Below are 21,797 nucleotides of genomic sequence, written 5' to 3' on the forward strand. Positions count from 1 at the left end.
GTTTTGGCTTCAACATTAAGTGTGCAGAGGAAACAAATTTGATTGGCTCGATGTTTTGACATGGATATTATTTTTGAAGTGTGTCGAGGGTGTTATCCTCCATAATGTCCCAAGGTTGAGGAAGGAGATCGACGGAGGTAACCTCAAACCACTTAGGGTTCAACAACTAGCCCTGCTAAACCAGAGAAGGCTCTCTCTATGATCTCACAACCAATGATGACTGAAGTGGGAAAATATGTTAGGCTAGTTATTACAACACTAGGGTTTTGCAGGGTTTGTTGGATCAGAGGTACAAATCAGGGAACTAGGTCAGATCTCCAAAGGTTCAGTTGCATCAGATATAAAGGAGCAAGGTAGGCATGCTTTTGTGATAGCTTAGGAGTTGATCAATGTAGTGTAGGGTTCAATAGGTAAGAAAATCAAGATGAGCATGTGAACCATGAATTCATCTATCAAAATATTGAGCACATAAAATGAGCTTCCTAACAAAACAGAGCTTAATTGCAAGAATTATGTTTAATACCTCTTAGGAAAATCATTGAAAAGCATAGATATGGAAAGGAAACTAATTTATCATTCATATAAATGTTTAACAGGAGATAAACAATACCACAAACTCACACCACAAGAATTCCTGAATAATAGCTGCAACTTGGCCTTTGATTTCCTGTAAAATATGATGAAGTACAAGCTAGAATATTTCCACTCTCTGATGTACAACCTTTTGTTTGGCTGAAAACTAGATACATATAGACCAAAAAAACAACTTCCCCACTCTCAGGGGTCGAATCCCTCATTGTAGGAACTGATCACAAGAATATCTCAACCAACACCTAATGACTAGCGAGGTTGTAACAAATCCTCCATTTAGACTTTGACTAAAATTTACTCATTTATGAACCTCAAAATTACATGGAAATGACTCTAACATGTTCATTCACCTCTCATTACATCAATCTACCTTAGTTCATCTAAAAAATGAGGAATTACATCATTGGAAATGAAGATTTACTAAGAAAATTCAAAAGAAGAAAGTGACAGTCAAAAGCGCAACGCCTCCAGACAAATGCCAAATTCATCTTCCTTGCTTCAGAAACTAATTTTGAAGCGAGATTGTCCCAATGTGTGGCAAATGTTTTGTCTCTTGGAATGATTTCTTGAGAAATGGTGAAGACATGATGTCATGTGTTGAAGTTGGCTCATACCTATTGATCTGACCTCCCTTATGCCTCCTCTACTCAGTAGTCTCAGAATCCATAGCAAACCCTAGTTGAATGGGAAGGGAAATTAGGGTTTGATGGAGGGAAAAACAGGGGATTTGGGCAGTTTTTGAAATTGAGGGAGATTAAGGGGTTAGGGGGTCTCTAAATTCTTGGAAAAATTATGGGGGGTAGGGATAGATGTTATGGAGTGATGGGAAGTCGAATTTTGGAATTTGAGTGATGGGAAGGGATGCAAAACTAGGAAACACAGTCCTAGCCTAGAAATGCATAGTAGGGACTAGTGTTTGTGAGGAAAAATGATAAAATGAAGAATTTGATGAGAGAAAGTGTGGGAGATGGTGTATGAAGAGTGTCGAATGGTGTATGAGCTCAAAATTAAGGGTTTTTCTCAATAAAGAGACCAAATTGACAATGAAGCTAAAAGCGCAACAAACCCTAGGAGAGGGTGTTTTTGCAAGCTTTTAAAGCATGAAATGAAATACCCAAGGGGTGAAATAGAGGCTAGGTAGGCCCACTTACTTGTCCTTGCTGTGTTTTAACCTGTTGTTGATGAAGAAACCACTGGAATGAAGTTTTTCTCCCTTGAAGAAAACATAACACCTCTGGCAAAAGCGCAATAAATGATGAGGCACTTTAGGAGCACGAAATTGTTGTTTTGAGAGTGCAAGGGCTCTTTGAAGGTGAAGAGAAGTTTTTTTTGCAAATGAAATGAGCAAATGAGAAGCTCTTTTGCTCTTTTGTAGCTTTGGAAATCGATTTTCTCCTCTGATGGTGTAGTGTCCCCACCATGTCCTTTCACATTTTATTTTGAAACTGCAGCTTTAGAACGTTTTAGGATATATTACATCATAATGGAGATATAAAATCATTTTCTTTTGGTCGATTGCAGATTCGGAGATTGGGCTTTGCAAATCTGAACTAGGGTTTTTGCTTTAGGGTTTGTGTAGCTAGTTTCCATGGCGGGGCGCGGAGGAGGGAGTTCAGCTCCCTCCTACAGTCAAGTGGTTGCGGAAAGAAGCAAGGGAGTTGGATCGCATCGCTTCAAGAAGCCAACGAAGGGGACAACAAAGGCTACGAATAAAGAAAAATTGAAAACCATCGAACCTCAAGGACAGAAAGAGAATCATGAGGAAGCTAGTAAGGAGAAGAGGACAGAGGTTAGCAATCAAAAAGTTGCTCCTATGAATACATCAGGGGCCTGTAAACCCAAGTCGACCACTATTCCTCGAGTCGGTTTAAGTGACCCAACGCTACAGGTGCACAGAGAACACATGGAAGAATATGATGTTATCTATAAATTTATGGGGATATGGTTGACGGAGAAGGCTTTGTAAGCATGGATAAGGAACCACTGGAAACCAAAGGGGAAAATTGACCTTCACCTTGGGTCCAAGGGCTTCTTCACGGTGATGTTTACAAGCTTAGAGGATAAAGACAGAGTGTTCAAGGGAGGACCCTATTTTTACACTTCTGCATGCTTTTACATGAGACCATGGGTGATGAACTTTGTCCTAGAATGAGAAACTTTCACCTCGGTGCCGGTATGAATAAGACTCTACTCCCTTCCTTTATATTATTGGCTGCTGGAGTCTCTAAAGGCTATCAATAACAAGCTAGGGCATTTTATAAAGATCTCAGATGCTACTTTAAGAGTGAAATACACTTCCTTTGCCCGGATATGTGTGGAAATGGACTTATCTGGGGCACTTCTGGATGGAATCATTTTGGAAGTGTATGATGAGGAATGGGTGCAGGCAGTAGACTATGAACACATCCCATTTAGGTGTTGTAAGTGCCATGAACATGGGCACCTATACAGGGACTGCCCAATGAACAAGCTGAAGAGCCACTATAAGTAAGTATCCCAAAGGTTTTACTAAGGTTGGGGGTAAAGGGAAAGGAGGCAAGAGGTACCAAAAGAAAATTACTGAAGATGGACAACTGAACCACAATAGTTTCAAGATCTTAGAAGAAGAAGTCGAAAATAATGGGACAATCCCGGAATCAAAGAATATTCCCACTAATAAGGAAATGGATGCTAATATGGAGGATATACCAGATAACAAAAAACAAACAGATGATTTGCCGAGCATGATGGAGCTCAACAGGGACCACGAGATGACCCCAAGTGAGATAGGAACGGAAGACCATGAACTGTAGGAGATTCTAGAGAGGGAGAATTTAGATCTAGAAAAGTTTTTGGAGCAGGGAATCACCAAAGGGGTAGACTCTCTGCCAAAAGAGGAGTTTGACAGGGTACAACAGCTCTTCCTCTGGAGATCACAAACAAAGTGTTCTGGAGTCAAAAGAAACCATGATAGCTAGGAGAATAGGGGAGTGCAAACGATGGAGGATACACCGATTCTTTCTTCGAAGAACCTGGGCAAGAAAAGAGGAAGGAAAAAACAGAATGAGCTGCTATCCGAATGTGGGAAACTTATGATTAACTCAGGTAAGATGAAGGATCTTACCAATTACTCCTTTACAAACCTTTCTTAATGAATCTTACAACTTGGAACATTAGGGGTTTAGGAAGTAAAAGGAAGCAAAGAAATCTTAGTAGTAGAATAAAAGAAGAAAAATCAGATATGGTTTTTATTCAGGAAAGAAAATGTTCGATGGCCAAGATCAGAGAGATACACAGCAAACAGTTAATCAAGTATGAGTATCTAGAGTTTAAAGCAGATAACTCGGCAGGGGGGATTCTCACTCTATGGGATCCTCAAAAACTTGGAATCCTGGATGTTAAAGCTTCTAGGAATTATCTATTGATGGTGATTCAACCTTTGGGGGATAAGGAGATCTACATGATCACTGACGTCTATGGTCCTCAAAAACTAGAAGACAAACTAAAGCTTCTCACCTCCCTTGAGGAAATGAGGGAGAGATATCCTTATATGCCCTAGATTCTGGCCGGGGATTTCAATACGATCAGATCTCTTATAAAGAAAAAAGGCGGTACTAGAAAACTAGGCAGGGACTCCATTGCCTTCCAGAACTTCATAAATAACATGGGGCTAGTGGACACAGGAACAGTAAATGACATTTTTACTTGGAATAATAAGAGGGAGGGGCTTCTCAGGTCACCTCTAAATTAGACAGATTCATAATCTCAGAGGACCTCCTTATCAAAGGCCTTGATATGTCAGCTTTAATCCTTCCCTTCGGAGGCTCGGACCACTGGCCCGTCCAGTTGGAAGCTACTTTTATGGGTACACCGAGGAACAAACCTTTTAGGTTTGAAAATATCTGGCTCTCTCACCTTGAATTCACCAGCAATATTTAAAAATGGTGGACGAAAGATAGGCCCGTTCAAGGCACTAAAATGTTCATGCTGCAGCAGAGACTCAAACACATAAAATCTAGGCTTAAAGATTGGAACAAACAAGAGTTTGGCAATATTTTTAAAGCCAAAAAAGAAGTTGGGCAAAAACTCCAAGAGATTGATCATACCAACATCTAAAGGGTTTTACCGAGGAATGGAAAATTCAGGCTAACTCTCTTAAGAACGAATGGGAAGAGTGGTGCATGTAAGAGGAGATTTTCTAGAGACAGAAATCGAGGGTGCAGTGGATTAGAGAAGGAGAAAGAAACACGAAGTTTTTTCATAGATCAGCCTTGGATCACAGATCTCATAACAGAATTTCCAAACTTAAGGATTCTCAAGGGAAAGAGCTCGTCTTACACAAAGAAATAGAATCTGTCCTAGTTCAACACTTCCTTAGCAGAGGAGCCTCTCGTTGACATATCTCGGTTCATTAACAAATTCACAAAGTCCATTCCTAAGCTTGTAACTAGGGAAGAAAACCACAATCTTAACAGGCCAATGTCTGAAGAGGAGGTTAGTGAAGTTATCAATGAGATGCAAAATGGGAAAACTCCTAGCCCTGATGGTTTCAATGTGGATTTCATCAAAGCTTGCTGGAAAATATTCAAACAAGATATCCTTGAGGTTGTGGAAGACTCTAGAAGATCCAAAACTGATTTGAATTCTCTTAGTGCCTCTTTCATAGCTTTGATTCCAAAGCAGGAAAAATCTATGACACCAAACATATTCAGACCCATAGCCTTATGTAATGTGGTGTACAAAATTATTTCCAAAGTGATCGCTAACAGACTCAAGCCTCTTCTTCCTGCTCTCGTTTCAGAGGAGCAAACTGGTTTTGTGGAAGGAAGATAGATTCTCAACAACATCATACAAGCTCACGAGGTGGTACACTCTCTTAAGAGTAATAAGCAAGCTGGTATGATCATGCAACTGGACCTAGCGAAAGCTTATGATAAGCTAAGTTGGGCGTACATCAGGGAAGTGCTCAGAGCTTATGGCTTCGACCACAACTGGATAAGATGGGTTATGGCCCTTGTATCCATGGCTAGCTTCTCCATTCTGCTTAATGGCTCTCCCTCTAGAACCTTTATACCCTCTAGGGGTCTTAGACAAGGAGATCCACTCTCCCCCTTCCTCTTTGTTCTCATGATGGAAGGACTAGGCAGAGCAATCAAAAGGGAAAACGATGAAGGAAGAATCCAGGGTCTGAAACTTACCCCGGATGAGGCTGCCTCTACTCATCAACAATTTGTGGATGATACAATGTTGTAGGGCATTCCTATGGTTAAGGAAGCCAGAGCTTTCAAACAAATCCTGAACAATTTTGCAGTGGCTGCTGGTAGAGAGGTAAGCCTTGACCAATCAAAAGTTTTTTTTTTTTCAATACTAACATTGCTATTCAGAGGAACCTCACCAGAATTCTTGGGTTTCAAAGGGCTCAATTACCTTCCAAGTACCTTGGAATGCCTCTTACCGACAAACCTCTTAGTAAGGGAGTGTGGGAGCCAGTCACTAATAAACTTTAGGATAAAGTCAGGAAATGGACCTATAGGTCTTTGAATTTGGCGGGGCATCTTGTGCTTACAAAGGCTATCCTGCAGGCTATTCCCATTTTCATGTTTTCAGCTCTCCCTGCTCCCAAAGGTGTTATACAACAAATCAAGAGTATTCAATGAGATTTTCTTTGGGGCAAAGGGGAAGAGAAAAAGAAGTGGGCTTTGGTAGCTTGGGACAAGCTCTGCAAACCTAAGGCCCATGGTGGTTTGGGGCTTCATGACCCTGAAATGCTCAGCAGAGTATTGGGAGCCAAACTTTGGTGGAGGTGGCTCAAGGAATCGACAACCCCTTGGGCTAAGCTTTGGAAGCAAAAATATGCAAATAATTGGCAGGAGAGGGATCATATCAGAATGTCAGGGCTCATCAAGGGCTCCCACATTTGGAACCTTGCTTGGGGGAATAGAGCCATTGTCCAGCAGCATAGTTTCTAGGAGATCAGATCTGGGAATCTTGCATGGTTTTGGGAGGATAACTGGCAGCAGGAACCAAATTTGTTTAGAGAAGAACTAACCGCTCTCAAAAATGACACTGATAACAAAGGTTTACTCATAGTAAGTGACTTTTGGGATCAGGTAAGGGACAATGGTAAATGGAGAATGTGAAAGAATCTTGTTTACAGTGAAGAGAGTCCTTTGAAAGCCTAGGCGGATTCCCTTGCTCTTGACTTGGAGAAGAGGAAGATTTTAGTGTCTTCCTCATCTGACCAACTGAGATGGGGTCGAAACACTGAAGGCACCTTTAACCTCAAAGAAGCTAAACGCATGGCCCTAGGTTTTGATTATCCAAATCCTGACCAGGTTTGGAATAACCTTTGGAGGAACTCGCAATAGATGAAAGTCAAGTTGTTTATGTGGTTAGTTCACCAAAAGAAAATTCTGACATGGGAGAATCTTCTGAAAAGGGGATTTGTTGGCCCATCCAAATTCCATTTATGTGGCTTATAGGAAGAAATGATGGAACATTTACTAAACCTCTACCCCTTCACCTCTACCTTGTGGGATTGGGCGGCCTCAGTCTTCAGGCAAACAGCTAGGGACAGACTCAGCATCACCAACACATTGAAGAATTGGAGGAAAGACTTCTTAGGTAATGAAATCATTAACAAGGCTTGGACTCTAGTTCTAGGCTTTATTATCTGGGATGTCTAGAAAGAATGCAACGATAGGATTTTCAAGAACAAAACAGGCTCAACCCAAAATATCATTGGCCAAATTCTACGACAGATCAAAGATACAGTAGGAGCCCTTATGTGGAAAATTCTTGAGGACCCCCCTTCGGCCCAAAAGGCTCGCATACTGAGGCAGTTGGGTCTCCATTCTCTGGTTCCCCTAGGCGCTGTTAAGGGTGTGAGCAAAACAACTACTGGTAAAGATATCTGGCAGCCTCCTCCTCATGGTTTTTTGAAAATCAATATAGACAGCGCCTCTAAGGGCAACCCAGGGATGGCTGGATTTGGAGGTGTCATAAGAGATGAGCAGGGGAGCATAAAGGATATTTTCCACTGTCATTTGGGTACTGCCACTAATAACATGGTGGAGCTCATGGCCTTAGAACAATGCCTGGAAATCTTAATTGAGTTAAATTTACACAACACCATCATTGACGCTGACTCAGAATTGGTCATCAATGCGGCCAAGAAAATGTGTAATGGAACGGAACCTGGAAAAAGTGTCAAAACATTGGAGGCTCTCACAAGTCTTTCAGCGTATTCATGCCCACTTGTGAACTCTGAGAACCGTCAGTTTTGTGCATGTGCGAAGAAAAGCCAATATGTTAGTTGTTCGTCTGGCGAATGAAGGCGTGATATGCAAGGAGAGCTATATCTAGTACGACTGGGATTCTATACCCTCTGGTAATCTGAGGGAAGATTGTCATCGACAGGCGGCCAAAGATATAGAGTACTTCCAGATCATGAATAATGAGCAGGAGGAAGACTAGCGGGAGTAGGAAGAGCGGAAGTCCTGGAGCCTGGTTGAAGTGTCGCAGTGAATCCTAACCGTCGATCCCACTGTCATTGCTTACGTCATAGCCAACTACAAGAGTTGAGGATGTGATAAACAACATGCTAGTTGAAGGGCCGCAGACCATAGGATCTGAAGGCCTTCGATATCTAATGGATATCGGGTTTCAAATTGATCGGAGGTTAAGTCATAGAGCAGACCCGAAATATTTATAGACCAAGGTTATAATCTTTTTTGGCTCCGTAAAGTGGGTAAGTACCGTACAAGTTTCCAAAGAAATAATGTGTGGATTGTCAAATCAAATGGGTTTTGATCTACGGTGCAGGTTCACCGTGCAACTTGGTTGATCGAAGCGTTTGTCAACTGTCCGATTGAAGGTAAGATCGACGGTGGATCTCGGGTGATCGGAGAATTTATCAACCGTCCGATTGAAAGTAAGATCGACGGTGGTGATTGAGGGATAAGAATTGGGGAGATTGAGAGGTAAGAATTGAAAGAGAAGAATTGCGGAGAGATCAGCAGTCTGAACACTTAGGATTATTGCCTAGGGGGATTTTTGTGGGTATGTATGTAAGGTTTTGGGTTCTGTTAACCCGATTGTTTGTTGATCATCAATCGGTCTGTCTTTTGTTGGTGTTTACACTTGTAAAGACGTGTACCATATGTAATCTTTGTTCGGTTAATTGAAGGTTCCACTCTTACTTGACCAACAAAAAAAAGAGATATAAAATCATTTTAGAAACTTTATTGAAGATTTTTCCCTATCACTACTCCTTCAAATGATGATTTTGGTGGTGAAATGACCTATTTTCATGCTTTTGACCCTATGACCTAATGATGACTCTACATGGATGAATGAGCTGAATGATGACCATGATGACTATGACACCCTTACAACAAGGAATGACCTGACCATGCTGATGTCCATTGACCATGAAGGTGAAAGGAGTAGTAATGACCTAGCTATCCTAACCAATGACCAAATTTTTATTGAAAACTTATTTGAAACCATAAAAATTTGCAGTAGGGTCCTATCAAAAACTTTGTAAGAGCATATTTGATCACTGGTGACTGACAGGACTGGCAGACGCTAACAGAGGGCACAATTCGATTGGCACGACACTGTGACATGGATATTGCCCTGGCTCAGACTTGAAGTGTGTTGAGGACACAATTTGATTAACACAACATTTTGACATGGATATTGTTATGGCTTAGATTGATGGGCTTGACACTGTGACATGGATGTTGTTCTGGCTTAGACTTGGAGTGTCTCAAGGGCACAATTTTGAATGGCTTGGCATAGTGAATGTGACATTGTTCTGGCTTGGAATAATTAGGTTGACGTCATGATGTGGATATTGTTCTGGCTTGGAATTGGAGTGTGTAGAGGACACAGTTTTGATTGGCACGATGTTGTGACATTGATATTGTTTTGGAAGTGTTCCAAGGGCATAGTTTGATTGGCAGGATGTTGTGACATGGATATTGTTCTGGCTTAGACTTGAAGTGTGCTGAGGGCACTACTTGATTGGCATGGTGTTGTGACATGGATATTGTTATGGCTCAGATTTGAAGTGTGCCGAGGGCAGAGTTTGATTGGCTCGATGCCTATGACGTAGAAGTTATTCCAACTCACACTTGGAGTGTGTTGTTTTTATTGGCTCAACGTCTATGATGTGGACATTGTTTTCGATGTGTGTCGAAGCAACAATTTGATTACCTCGACACCTATAACATGGAAGTTTCTTTGGCTCAAAGTTGAAGTGTGATGTAGGGATAAAATTGGCTCGACATCGTGATGTAGGGATAAGATTGGCTCAAGTTTGTTGACGTGGATTGGTTATTGGGATCTCATGTGGCAAGGCCTCTCTGAATCAATTCAAATAAAATAAGTCAATCCACTTTAGACAAGGTATGTTTTAGCACAATTGGTTGGCGTATGGTTTGTCTCTTGTGAGCACAAGGATTCAAACCTAACAGGTGGTTGATTATTTTATTGTTTTTTATTTTGCCAACATAGACCTATTATGTCGAACAATTAAGCTGATCAACAATAGCCTTTTTGTAGAATGTTTGTCAGACCTTGTCCATTTTGTAGAACGCGCTGTTGTTGGGAAAAGTATCCAATACGGAATGACCCTATCCCACTCTAAGGGTGATAGTACCTCAGCAACAACTGAATGCAAAGCTATTCAAGATTACTTCTTTATGAGATGAGAGAGAGAAGAGAAGGATGATCTACTAACCGTTATCTTGCGCTTAATAGTCGATCCAGTCCTCACTCCTTGCTGCTTGCTCCTAGCTCCTTGCTCTTTCACCGGCCCAACTACACAAAGATCCTGTAAAAGCACAAGAAAAGGAAACTACAAGAAGCATACATCCATAATCGATTCAGGGATTAGCATAAATCAAATATACAAGCATCTATTCACCATAAAGACACATGCATATAGAAGAACCTCAAATACTTTATTAATGGAAGAAGTAAAGTTCTGAGAGAGTTACAACCATAATAGGCCCAATCCAGCAACACCTCCCAGCAAAAAGAAATCTCCTATTCACCTCCTTCAAGCAATCACCCAATAGTTCTATACACAAACCAACAACACTTCCTTACTTGCACAAAATTCCAGCCTCCTTAGACCTCATGAGAGAGCTCTATATATAGGAGATTTGGAGAAAGGATGAGTCATCTTGAGACTGGCATGAAGCTGACTAGTGTCCTCTCCCACTTTAGTTAATCTTTAGTTCTTGAGTCCACTTGGAGATTCTTGCTTCCACTTGGAGATCAAGACCCTCTTACTCATCACAAGGCGAATTCCTTGACCCAAGTGTTAGTTTGGAAGCTTCCTGGGCAGTTGACACCTTGCAGAATGACTGTGCCACTTGGCCAATCTCGCCCAGCGCAGGTAGCCTTCATTAGTTTTGACATTCAGCGCAGGTACAGAGTGGAGCAGTTGACATTCAGCGCAGATGCTCAGTGGAGCAGCTGACATGATCCAGAAACTGCTTGTTTTTGAGTGTTTTCAGGTGGAGAACTGATTTTCAGTGCTGTGGTTTGCTGACCTTGTTCCTCTAGGGGTAAGAACAACATGTTTAGGGACTTTGGATCCCTCAGATTATTGACATTTCATGCTTCATGCTGTTAGGCACAAAAATGTCTATAACAGTTGCCCCCTAAAGTATGAGGTCATTTGTCGGGTGAAATGATTTATCAGGAGGATCCGAAGTTCATTCAATCGCTGAGAGGTGCCCTGTAATAAAATACAATACAATAAATTATTTTTCATTCTGCTTTCATGATCTAGCTGAGGCGGGCATTCCCATGCTCAGCTTTATAAATTCATTTTGGTACATAGAACAGACGATCGTCTGATGGTAGACTGATAATTCTCTGTTGAAATTATCATCCTTTGAGTAGGATGATCATCTGCTGCAATGATGTACATAACAAATGTCTTTATATCCTGAATATATATCACAGCCCGGATGGATGAAACTAGATCCGGGGTCTTCAAACTCGTTCGATCTTCACTCTAAGTACAAGTCGATCCATGTGAGAATTGCGTTGAAGTCGAACATGGAAAGACATCGCTTGATTACCGGTCAATAATGTAAACCGTTAACAAGCGCGAGAGGAATCACCAATAATGACAATGACCCTCAAGGTACTGCAGTACAATTCACGTGGTGTGAATAAAGGACTTGGCGTCGAACACCACACGAAATCTTCTGGTCGAAGGTCATTGATGTATACCTGTCGCCGGAAGTGAGAAACTTGCCATTGAGGCATGCAAGCTTCAAAGTACTGGGGGTTTTGTTCCTAGATCAACTTCTTGGATAATGAGCTGAAGTCGACAAGAAGCGATCCGTCAAAGGAGGGCCTTAATGAATCCCACATCAATGACATGGAACGGAGCTAATGATTTTAGTGGAGGTGAAAACAATATGTGAAATATGATTCAAGGTGGCGATCATGGGTGGATGAAGGATAATGTATGGCAGTGGATGGGACACGGTTGACTCTTTCTGAACACATCTCTTGAACATATAACGACATTGATGTGATGGATCGGTAGCATTACCCCAAATGTGGATGGTTTGGCGAGGACCATGGTGATGAGACCGGTGAATGAAACAACCCAACCCAATGTGATACGGAGGACAAAGTGTCATGTTCAAGAGTGACTTGCTACCATTAAAGCTTTGAGGTTCTCCCAATTTTTCCCCAGTCATTTCTGACCAGTACCTCTTTATTTTTGTCAAGCTTGAGGAGGATAACATATGCTTGTTCTATAACCTGCCCTTCGGGCAAGCCCATCGCTATGTTTTAACGAGCCTAGCGATAGGGAAACTCGTTCTCGTCTAAAGACAAGTTTGTCGCTATTTAATCATTTTAACGAGTCTAACGACAAGGAAAACTCGGTCCTTTTCATTTTTAGAGAGTCTAAAAAGGTACGAAAAGTTAACTTCAAAATCCCTTTTTCGTCATCTAATCCCTTAAGTCCGAAAAAGTATAAAACAATACAGAAGGGATGAGTTTTCGATAACTTTAACGAGCTGAATAAAACAAGCGCTCGACCTTTTTGTGTTATAATCCCTCGGGTCCAAAAAGATTAAAATCTAGAAGAGGGATAGCTCTTCCGGTCACTTTAACGAGCTGGAAGGCCAAAACTCGGCAAACTTTTCATATTTTACGAGTCAGGAGAAAAGAGCTCAAAGAAGACTCATCTTTTGAGGAACGAGTGATAAACAGGGATAGCAGCAGATTCCATGTACAGGTTGGAATTTTCCAATCACGGCAGTGTCACAAGGATGGCTAAGTGAAATCACTCTTCGCAGCTGTTCCTCAAAATGGGTAAACAATCATATGGAGGTGAACGATTGGCCAAATGAAATGGAGGTGGCGGGTGCAAACACGACCAAGGCTTTTATGGCTAATAAATTTACGATCACCATGGTTATTTACCGGTACTGGGTTCATTTTTTAAAGAGCTTGAACTTGCTCAAAAGCTTATGTTTATTTTTTAACGAGCATGAACTATGACGCTAAAACTACTCGGATCTCGCTTTTCTATTTTTTAACGAGCATAAATTCCGCGGTAAAACTGCTCGATATACCAGTCATAGGATAAGAAATGTCTTCCTGCAAGATTCCAATTTTTATAGAGCTTGCACCTCACATAAGCTATGCTCTAAATTTGGCAATTTTTGACCTTTGCCCCACATCCTTTCTTTATGTAAGTTAGGAAACGATCAATGACCGCTCTTTGCTTACACTCCAAAAGGTTTGCATGCCCCCAGGTATAAGGTAAAATTTCAAGGCTGCCCCTCCTCTCCTCCACCTTTGTTTTTCTTTGGGTGTTCACAGCTACTTGTCGTCTTGCTAGTCTAATGTTAACGATACTTGTCTTCTCGTTATTTTTAACGGGTCTTACGTGGTACTTGTCTTCCCGTCGGCCCAACTTTTAACAGATCTTTTGCAAGATCGCAAGAGAACAGCTACTTGCGACAAGAGAGAAGCTACTTGCGACAAGAGAAGAACACTACTCAAAGACAAAACATTAATGTTATTGAGGGAGGCTTGCCTCTTTCAGGTTATCCAAAAAATGGTTTTATTTGCTGCCGCAAATGAAACTCTTTTTCTGGCGATGTCTATCATTAGGTTACTCAACGATGGTTACTATTTGTTGCAGCAAAGGAATCTCTTTCTTTGGAGGCTGCCCCTACTTATCCTCTAAAACATTAGTTTTAATGGGTGAGGCTTGCCTTTTACCCAAAGATGGTTACAATTTGCTGCCGCAAAAGAATCTCTTTCCTTGGTAGCCTACCTATTTAGACAAAGGTGAATGACTAAAAATCATCAAACACATAACTTTGACAAAAGAATCCTGTTCTAGAACAACCCCTCTTCCTTCCACGGACGGGGTACGGACTAGTCATATTCCTTCGCGGAAATTCTACTTTATACCCAAGGTTTCCTCTGCCCGAAGCAGACCAGGATGCATGCCCCCTGGGTTCCAGTCCTATCTTTCCGAATCACTCGCATTCATCGGGAAGGAGAACTGGGGGTGGAGACATTTCTTGGGTGAATAGACCATTCAGGGTTGGTATTTGACTATTTGTGATGCGTGATCCCGGAAATGAAAGTTGGTTTACGAGCTTGACCATTCTTCCTTCGTGTGGAAAACACATTACTCTAAAGAGTGAGGAGACTATAGCTCCCATGCAATATATATAGTCTCGTCCAAGGAGTAGGTTATAATCCAAGGGTCCTTGAACGACCATCACGTTCATTTGAACGGTCTTCCCTTTCAATGTAACAGGCACATTGGGGAGGATCCCTAATGGTCGACTGGTTCCTTTATCAAAACCCAAGAGATTCCTCATCTCAGGCAAAAGCGCCGGGGAACCCAGTGCTTTCCAAGCAATAGAGGAAAGGATACTCACAGATGCCCCTTCATCAATGATAGTTCCAGCCATTACCATTCTGTAAATTTGGACTATGATTCTGAATGGTATACTGGCTGGTAACCGGGGTCTGCCTAGTTGGTTCCAATCAAAGGACACAACTAGGTTGCTTGGTGGTGGGACCGAATACACGGCCGGATACGATTCTGACGATGTTCCTTCCTGTGATAAAGGAATGGGCGCATTGCCCTAATGCTCATCAGAATCTGTGTTGATGAAAAGAATCTGGATGGTGTCATCCTTATTCTCTTTAGTGAGGGTGTCATTTGAAGATGAATCTTCATTGACGGCGTCATTTGAGGATGAAACTTCTGAAGGAAGAACCGGGTCAACTGCCGTATCGACCTTTAGACTTTTGTCTGGTCTGGATTCAGTAGGTTCATCTTCAATGACTGACGCTTCAACTGACCACTTGAGCAGGCCAGCTGTATTTTCAACCAACGAAGGACTTGGCACGAGTTTTTTGTATCCAGGAGGAAGTATTACCGGTGAAACCGGGCGATCTTCCAAAACTCTCTTCGCTTCGTCTAAGAAGGGACAACGGTGGATGGCGTGACCGCCTTCACACAGTCTACAGGGGGATCTTGCTCCCCCTCTTCGTCTCGAACCTTCACTTTCGCTGGTTGACGGTAAGCAATCAACATGGCTATCAGAGGTTGATGCTCCCGAATTGTGCAACCGAGGGGACCAGTCCCTTAGTATCCGAGGAATACAGGGACAATCTCTATGGAAGTGGTCTCCTCTACCTATGACACATGGCGATTTAGGCCCGGTCTGTGCTGTGTGTGGGTTTTTGTCAGATGTCTTTTGCTTGCCCCCAGTCGCCTTAGGCTCCTTCTTCTTCTTCTCTTTCTTCTTCTTTTCCTTCTTCTCCATGGGAGCTTGGCTTTTACCAGCCCCACCTTGCGAAGATGGAGGATTAGAGGAAGAGTTATAAGAAGTGGAAGGCTAGTGGGTAGCTCTAGACTGATCTAACAGTTGACTCGACTGTTCAGGAACCATGGTGGTCTGAACTACATTAGTTGAGAATAGCCAAATAGGCAGGCCAATTGTCAGTCTTGGAAGCGACAATGTGGCCATGTGGGGCGCACCAACTTCTCCCCAAGAGGAGAATGGACTAGGATTTCCATCATGTGGAGTTCCTTGGTTGGGGCGTTCCATGTTCTCAACTTAAGATCAACGCGGGAATAGGAGGTGATTATGTTCCGTTTAAAATAAATTTTATAATGATGCTTAGACACAACTTGCTTTTTCACTTTTTAAGAGTCGAGAAAAAGCTAAAGATGACTCTAGTCTCCTTCGATGTTTTAACGAGCCCGAAGTGACAATTGCTCGGATGGACGTTTTCAGTTATAGAGTTTGAAAAAGGCCAAAAGAAACTGCTCTGGAGTTCTAGGCAGAGGGTGTGCCAAACTTTTCGCAAAACCACATAATACGTTTTACGGTACGGGTGGTCGATCTTCGTGAATGCTGTGTTCACTGCATTGCGATCAGTAGGGCGGCCGACACGGTTTCCTATTGGATAAAGGCTTTGTTCCTATAGGGGTCTCCCAATATATACGCGACGGTACGTGGGAGCACAAGTCCGTATTGATACTTATCGCTTCACCGTGGAGGAATCACCCAACCACTCAATGCTAAGATATCACGTTTAACGACGCCGGAACACGTCTCTAGCTTAGACCTCTAGATGTTTGCGTTATGTTTCAATGCGTTGTTATGTAAATTCAATTTATTTTAAGGTTGATCTTGTTTAGCAGTTTGCCTTTATGGATCACCACGAGATGTATAGTAACACTCCTAAATGCAGTCTAAGATGATAAGCAAGCTTTTCAATCTTTCAACTTTGAAAACCTTAACTACTGAGGGAAAAGAAAGATAACACCTTTTCACACAGATCATAGAGCACACACTAATGCACTTTTTCCTAAATCAACATGCAAGCTGTCATAATGTATATGCACAATGCAAGTATTTCTTTTCTCTTTCTTAATGTTGGTGAAATGCAAAAAGAAAGCTGTTGTATAATTTTGAATTCAATTTCAAGTGAAAGCAAACAAGCTTGTCCAAAATCAAAAGACACCTTAAGATTTACTTGTTTCGACACTAGAAATATATAAATTCAAACCAATATGACGAAAGCAAAAGCTCAATCAGCTATGAACAACAAACAAACTAACTCTTAAGATCAAAACGACACTTTATCACAGGTCTAGATCTAAGAGGCCACAGCAAGACTAGTTCACTTTCGTTATGGGAAACTGTAAATGTACAAGAAATACACAAAGAACAAACACAATTTCTTTATACAACCGAGGCGGAATAATGATAAGGAAAGTTGGTTTCAGATAGGCCTACTGACTGGTAACAAACAGCAAAAACAAGAGTGAAAACAAGGCAAGACACAGCAGGAAACCCCAGCAGCACTAGGCAGGACTGGTCCAGCGCAGGTGGAACACTGCCTGTTTGACCTTCAGCGCAGGTAGCCCCTTCAGGAACTGCGCTGAAATGCAAACAGCCTTTGTACAGCTTGCACTGAAGAACGAAACTTTCGTTTCTGGTGGTTTCTGGGTCACATATTGCTCAAAAATTCACAGTTTTTGCTCAAATCAGAAGCTATCAGTCAAGGACACACTAAGGAATGACAAGGAGGATGAAAAGCTATCACTAAGAGCTTATTAGAGTCCTTGTGGATCGGCTCTTCAAATTATAAACTTGCCCAGAAACTGAGCTAGAGTAGCTGCCCTCTACTTTGTATTTGAAAGATTCAAACACAGTTCGATTCGGTACTCCCCTTGTTTATAAAATGAATAGCAAAAAACACAAGTAACCAACAAGATACGATCCCCAACGGAGTCGCCAATTTGTTGTTGGGAAAAGTATCCAATACGGAATGACCCTATCCCACTCTAAGGGTGATAGTACCTCAGCAACAACTGAATGCAAAGCTATTCAAGATTACTTCTTTATGAGATGAGAGAGAGAAGAGAAGGATGATCTACTAACCGTTATCTTGCGCTTAATAGTCGATCCAGTCCTCACTCCTTGCTGCTTGCTCCTAGCTCCTTGCTCTTTCACTGGCCCAGCTACACAAAGATCCTGTAAAAGCACAAGAAAAGGAAACTACAAGAAGCATACATCCATAATCGATTCAGGGATTAGCATAAATCAAATATACAAGCATCTATTCACCATAAAGACACATGCATATAGAAGAACCTCAAATACTTTATTAATGGAAGAAGTAAAGTTCTGAGAGAGTTACAACCATAATAGGCCCAATCCAGCAACACCTCCCAGCAGAAAGAAATCTCCTCTTCACCTCCTTCAAGCAATCACCCAATAGTTCTATACACAAACCAACAACACTTCCTTTCTTGCACAAAATTCCAGCCTCCTTAGACCTCATGAGAGAGCTCTATATATAGGAGATTTGGAGAAAGGATGAGTCATCTTGAGACTGGCATGAAGCTGACTAGTGTCCTCTCCCACTTTAGTTAATCTTCAGTTCTTGAGTCCACTTGGAGATTCTTGCTTCCACTTGGAGATCAAGACCCTCTTACTCATCACAAGGCGAATTCCTTGACCCAAGTGTCAGTTTGGAAGCTTCCTGGGCAGTTGACACCTTGCAGAATGACTGTGCCACTTGGCCAATCTTGCCCAGCGCAGGTAGCCTTCATTAGTTTTGACATTCAGCGCAGGTACAGAGTGGAGCAGTTGACATTCAGCGCAGATGCTCAGTGGAGCAGCTGACATGATCCAGAAACTGTTTGTTTTTTAGTGTTTTCAGGTGGAGAACTGATTTTCAGTGCTATGGTTTGCTGACCTTGTTCCTCTAGGGGTAAGAACAACATGTTTAGGGACTTTGGATCCCTCAGATTATTGACATTTCATGCTTCATGCTGTTAGGCACAAAAATGTCTATAACACGCGCATTGGAAATAAATGTTTTGTAGAACAATTAATGTTTTGAGGGCCAAATTGAGAGCATATTAATTCTGGAAAGTGATTATTGGTTGGATTACCTTTTGATTTGATGAAAGGAAGCATAAAATATTTGTTGAGATTTGGTAGATCATGATTACTGGAAATGTTATCACTTGGAAATTTTCCTTATTTATGGAAGGAAACTCACAAAGGAAACCTTCAAACCGCTTTAGGATTGAAAGTTGGCCCTTCAATATGGAGAGAGATTTCTCCTTAACTCTACTAGTCAAGGTCACTGTAGTAATAGGTCACTAGTATGCTCATTGGCCAGATTTAGTTTATAACAAATGAATTTGGTTTGGAAAGAAAAGAAAGGGACCATTGGGCATGGAGTCTCTAACATAAATAAATACTTGCTAATCACAAATTACATGAACAACTAAATAAAGCCAAGATAGCTTATGATTTCTTAGACAAGTTATCACCAAGATATGGTAGAAGATTGTAGAAAATAAACATAAAAAACATAGCACTATGATTTCTACAAATGATATTTAGGCTAAAAAAGACGTAAGTATTTCGAATAACATGAACTTGAGCATTCAATATGAATTCCAATTCATATAGCTTTATTCAAATATTGAAGACTAATGTTCAAAGGTGTGGCTAATGAGAAGGTAAACACAGTAGAAAACAGATAGGAAATCATCCAAACATGAATCTCTGAAACATATATATATATATATATATATATATATATATATATATATATATATATATATATATATATATATATATATATATATATATATATATATATATATATATCAAAGTCTACAACAATACACCAAGTTTTTCCAAACAATCTGAACCCTTCGTCCTCTTTCATGATCAACTTTATAAAATACCTACAAATTGTTCAACATCCAAAAAAAATGGATCTCAAACCTCTTCATCTATCTTTAGCTTACTAAATAAACAAAAATCAAGGAGGAGATAATATTTGATCCCCAAGTCTAATTGATGAGGTGGGTCTCCAATTGAAAGTTAATTAGGCATTTTTCTAAACATAGAAAGAATTAATTCTGGCGAATTCCTGAAAAATAGGCTTCAAAGGTCCATTCGAATCTCTCAAACGTGATCGATTTTTAAAAACAAAAAGAGGTTTTTGTTAATAGGTTTGTTCCCAACAAAAACCTCATTTGGTTTTCAAAAATTCATTTCTATTTGATCGAAAACCGTGCCCAAAATTATTGTATTTAATAGGAAAAAAGAGTCTTAAAAAATAGAGTTTTGTCATCATGTTCAAAATAGTAAGTTCACCATGGATCTCAAGTTTGATTCATCAAAACTGAAGCTTGGTGCATGAATCCATCTTGCATGAGATTTATCATGACTAGAACCCCTTATCGTCGCCTCAAAAAATGTATCTGCTTTAGTCGTTGACAGATTAATTATGAGCGCTCTATCAAAATATTTTCAAAAGGAACACTAATGGATTAACTGTCAACAATGTTAAAAAAATTTTTTTTTTTAAGTTTTTATGCTTCCTCCAACAAAAGGTCTACATTATTGGTCTGTGTTGGCTTGAAGATTTGGTTGACTTAGTTGTTGAAATAAACTTGAAGGTTGGAGCTCATTGAGCCCAATATTTTTAGTTTTTATAAAAATAACTAAGAACCTTGCATCAACAACCGAGAGCATATATATGCACAAAGAATAACAAAAACACAAAAAATTCTGGAGCACCTACTTTTTAAGCAAATGAACACTCACTTCCATTTAATCTGTCGCCGGTTGCATTTTAAACCCATTGAACCAGTGCTAACAAATTATCTATCACGCACCTAAATTTTTTGTGAAAAATTTTAAGCAACTAACCCAAGCCATTACCCCATAAGCCATTACCTTCACAATGAATTGTGATAACAGCCGGCTCCGACAGGGATGTTGTCACCTTGAGAGGCAACAAAGAACCCTCGTAGACCAGGTGCCTAATCCAAACTCAGAAATTATGGAAACTATAAAATGAACTAGATGCTGAAAGTTTGAGACCTGTGACCTATTTTCTGACCTGATTTGAATCTGCCACCTGTACCTTCTCTTTGACCTGACTTGCAACCAAATCCACTGAAAACCATAGTGTTGTAACCTAAAAATTGAACTAAACTAAATGTTGAAAATCAAATTGGAAATTCACATGACTGTTGAAAATCCACTGCCACTGCAATTAAATCCACACTATGCAAACTAAAGAAATGCTAAGACAAATTGAACTTATTTATGTACAATGTTCTTATTCTAACCAATAAGTTGCTCCAGTAAGGTAAAATCATGTTTCTAGTGAAACCAAGCAAGCAACTAATTTGCAAAACATACCTCTTGACTATACTTGATTAAAATAAAAACTTGATAATGTAATGGCACCTCATCATAAACTTGATCTTCACAGTGAAACCATGGTTGATAGTATGAACTAAAAAAATCTTCCATATAGAGTTACAGGGTCGTTAAAGTCATAGATGCCATATCTTATTTGATGATCTTCAATGTATTCTGCGATTTCATTTTCATGTTTAAATTGTTCACGTGTGGTCTCTTTTTGAAACTCGTGATTAAAATTTAAAAAATTCCCCATTCTCAAAATCAAAGGGCAGCTAAACTTCTTGTTGATTGTGCTGAAAAGGGATTTGAAAAGTATGACTCTGATATGAAAGAATTCTTTGGGCCTCTAAAACTTCAAGCTCTATCTCAATCTCCTTAGCAAATTGTTCTAGAAACTGAATCTTAGCTTCCTAGTTATATTTACATGACTCTAAATAAAAGGATATGAATGAAGAAAAATTATCATCTACTTCATCATCAGTATACCTATCATTCCATTCTCGAAGACCTTGAATGGAAATATAGTTCGCCACTAACTCTGTCTTCTACATCCATGTTTCCAAAAAGATAACCCAAAAACCTCTGATAGACTTTATGGATTTAGTAGGTAAACACTCAACCCACTTCTTGCACTTTCCTTGGAATGAACCATAGAATAATCTTATAAATACATCTTCATTGACTTTAATAATATTGATAAAGTCATGGAAATTTGAGATATGTTTCAAAGCCAAAATTAAATGATCTCCATTAAACTTTGCACCACTCCTTAAAAAATATTCAACCTTGCGTAAAGGATTAGGGAAATAAAAGATCTGTGAAAAATCCAAACATGCATACCTTGAGATGATAGTAGCAACATCTAATTTCTTCATCAAATCCAGTGGAGTCAGTGATGAATTCTTTGAATTATGAATCTTGTTGATAATGGAGTTTCCATGA

The sequence above is a fragment of the Pinus tabuliformis genome, chromosome 9, assembly GCF_031772625.1.
Source record: "Pinus tabuliformis cultivar Carrire ecotype Pingquan chromosome 9, CPIR1, whole genome shotgun sequence".
Taxonomy (NCBI): Eukaryota; Viridiplantae; Streptophyta; class Pinopsida; order Pinales; family Pinaceae; genus Pinus; species Pinus tabuliformis.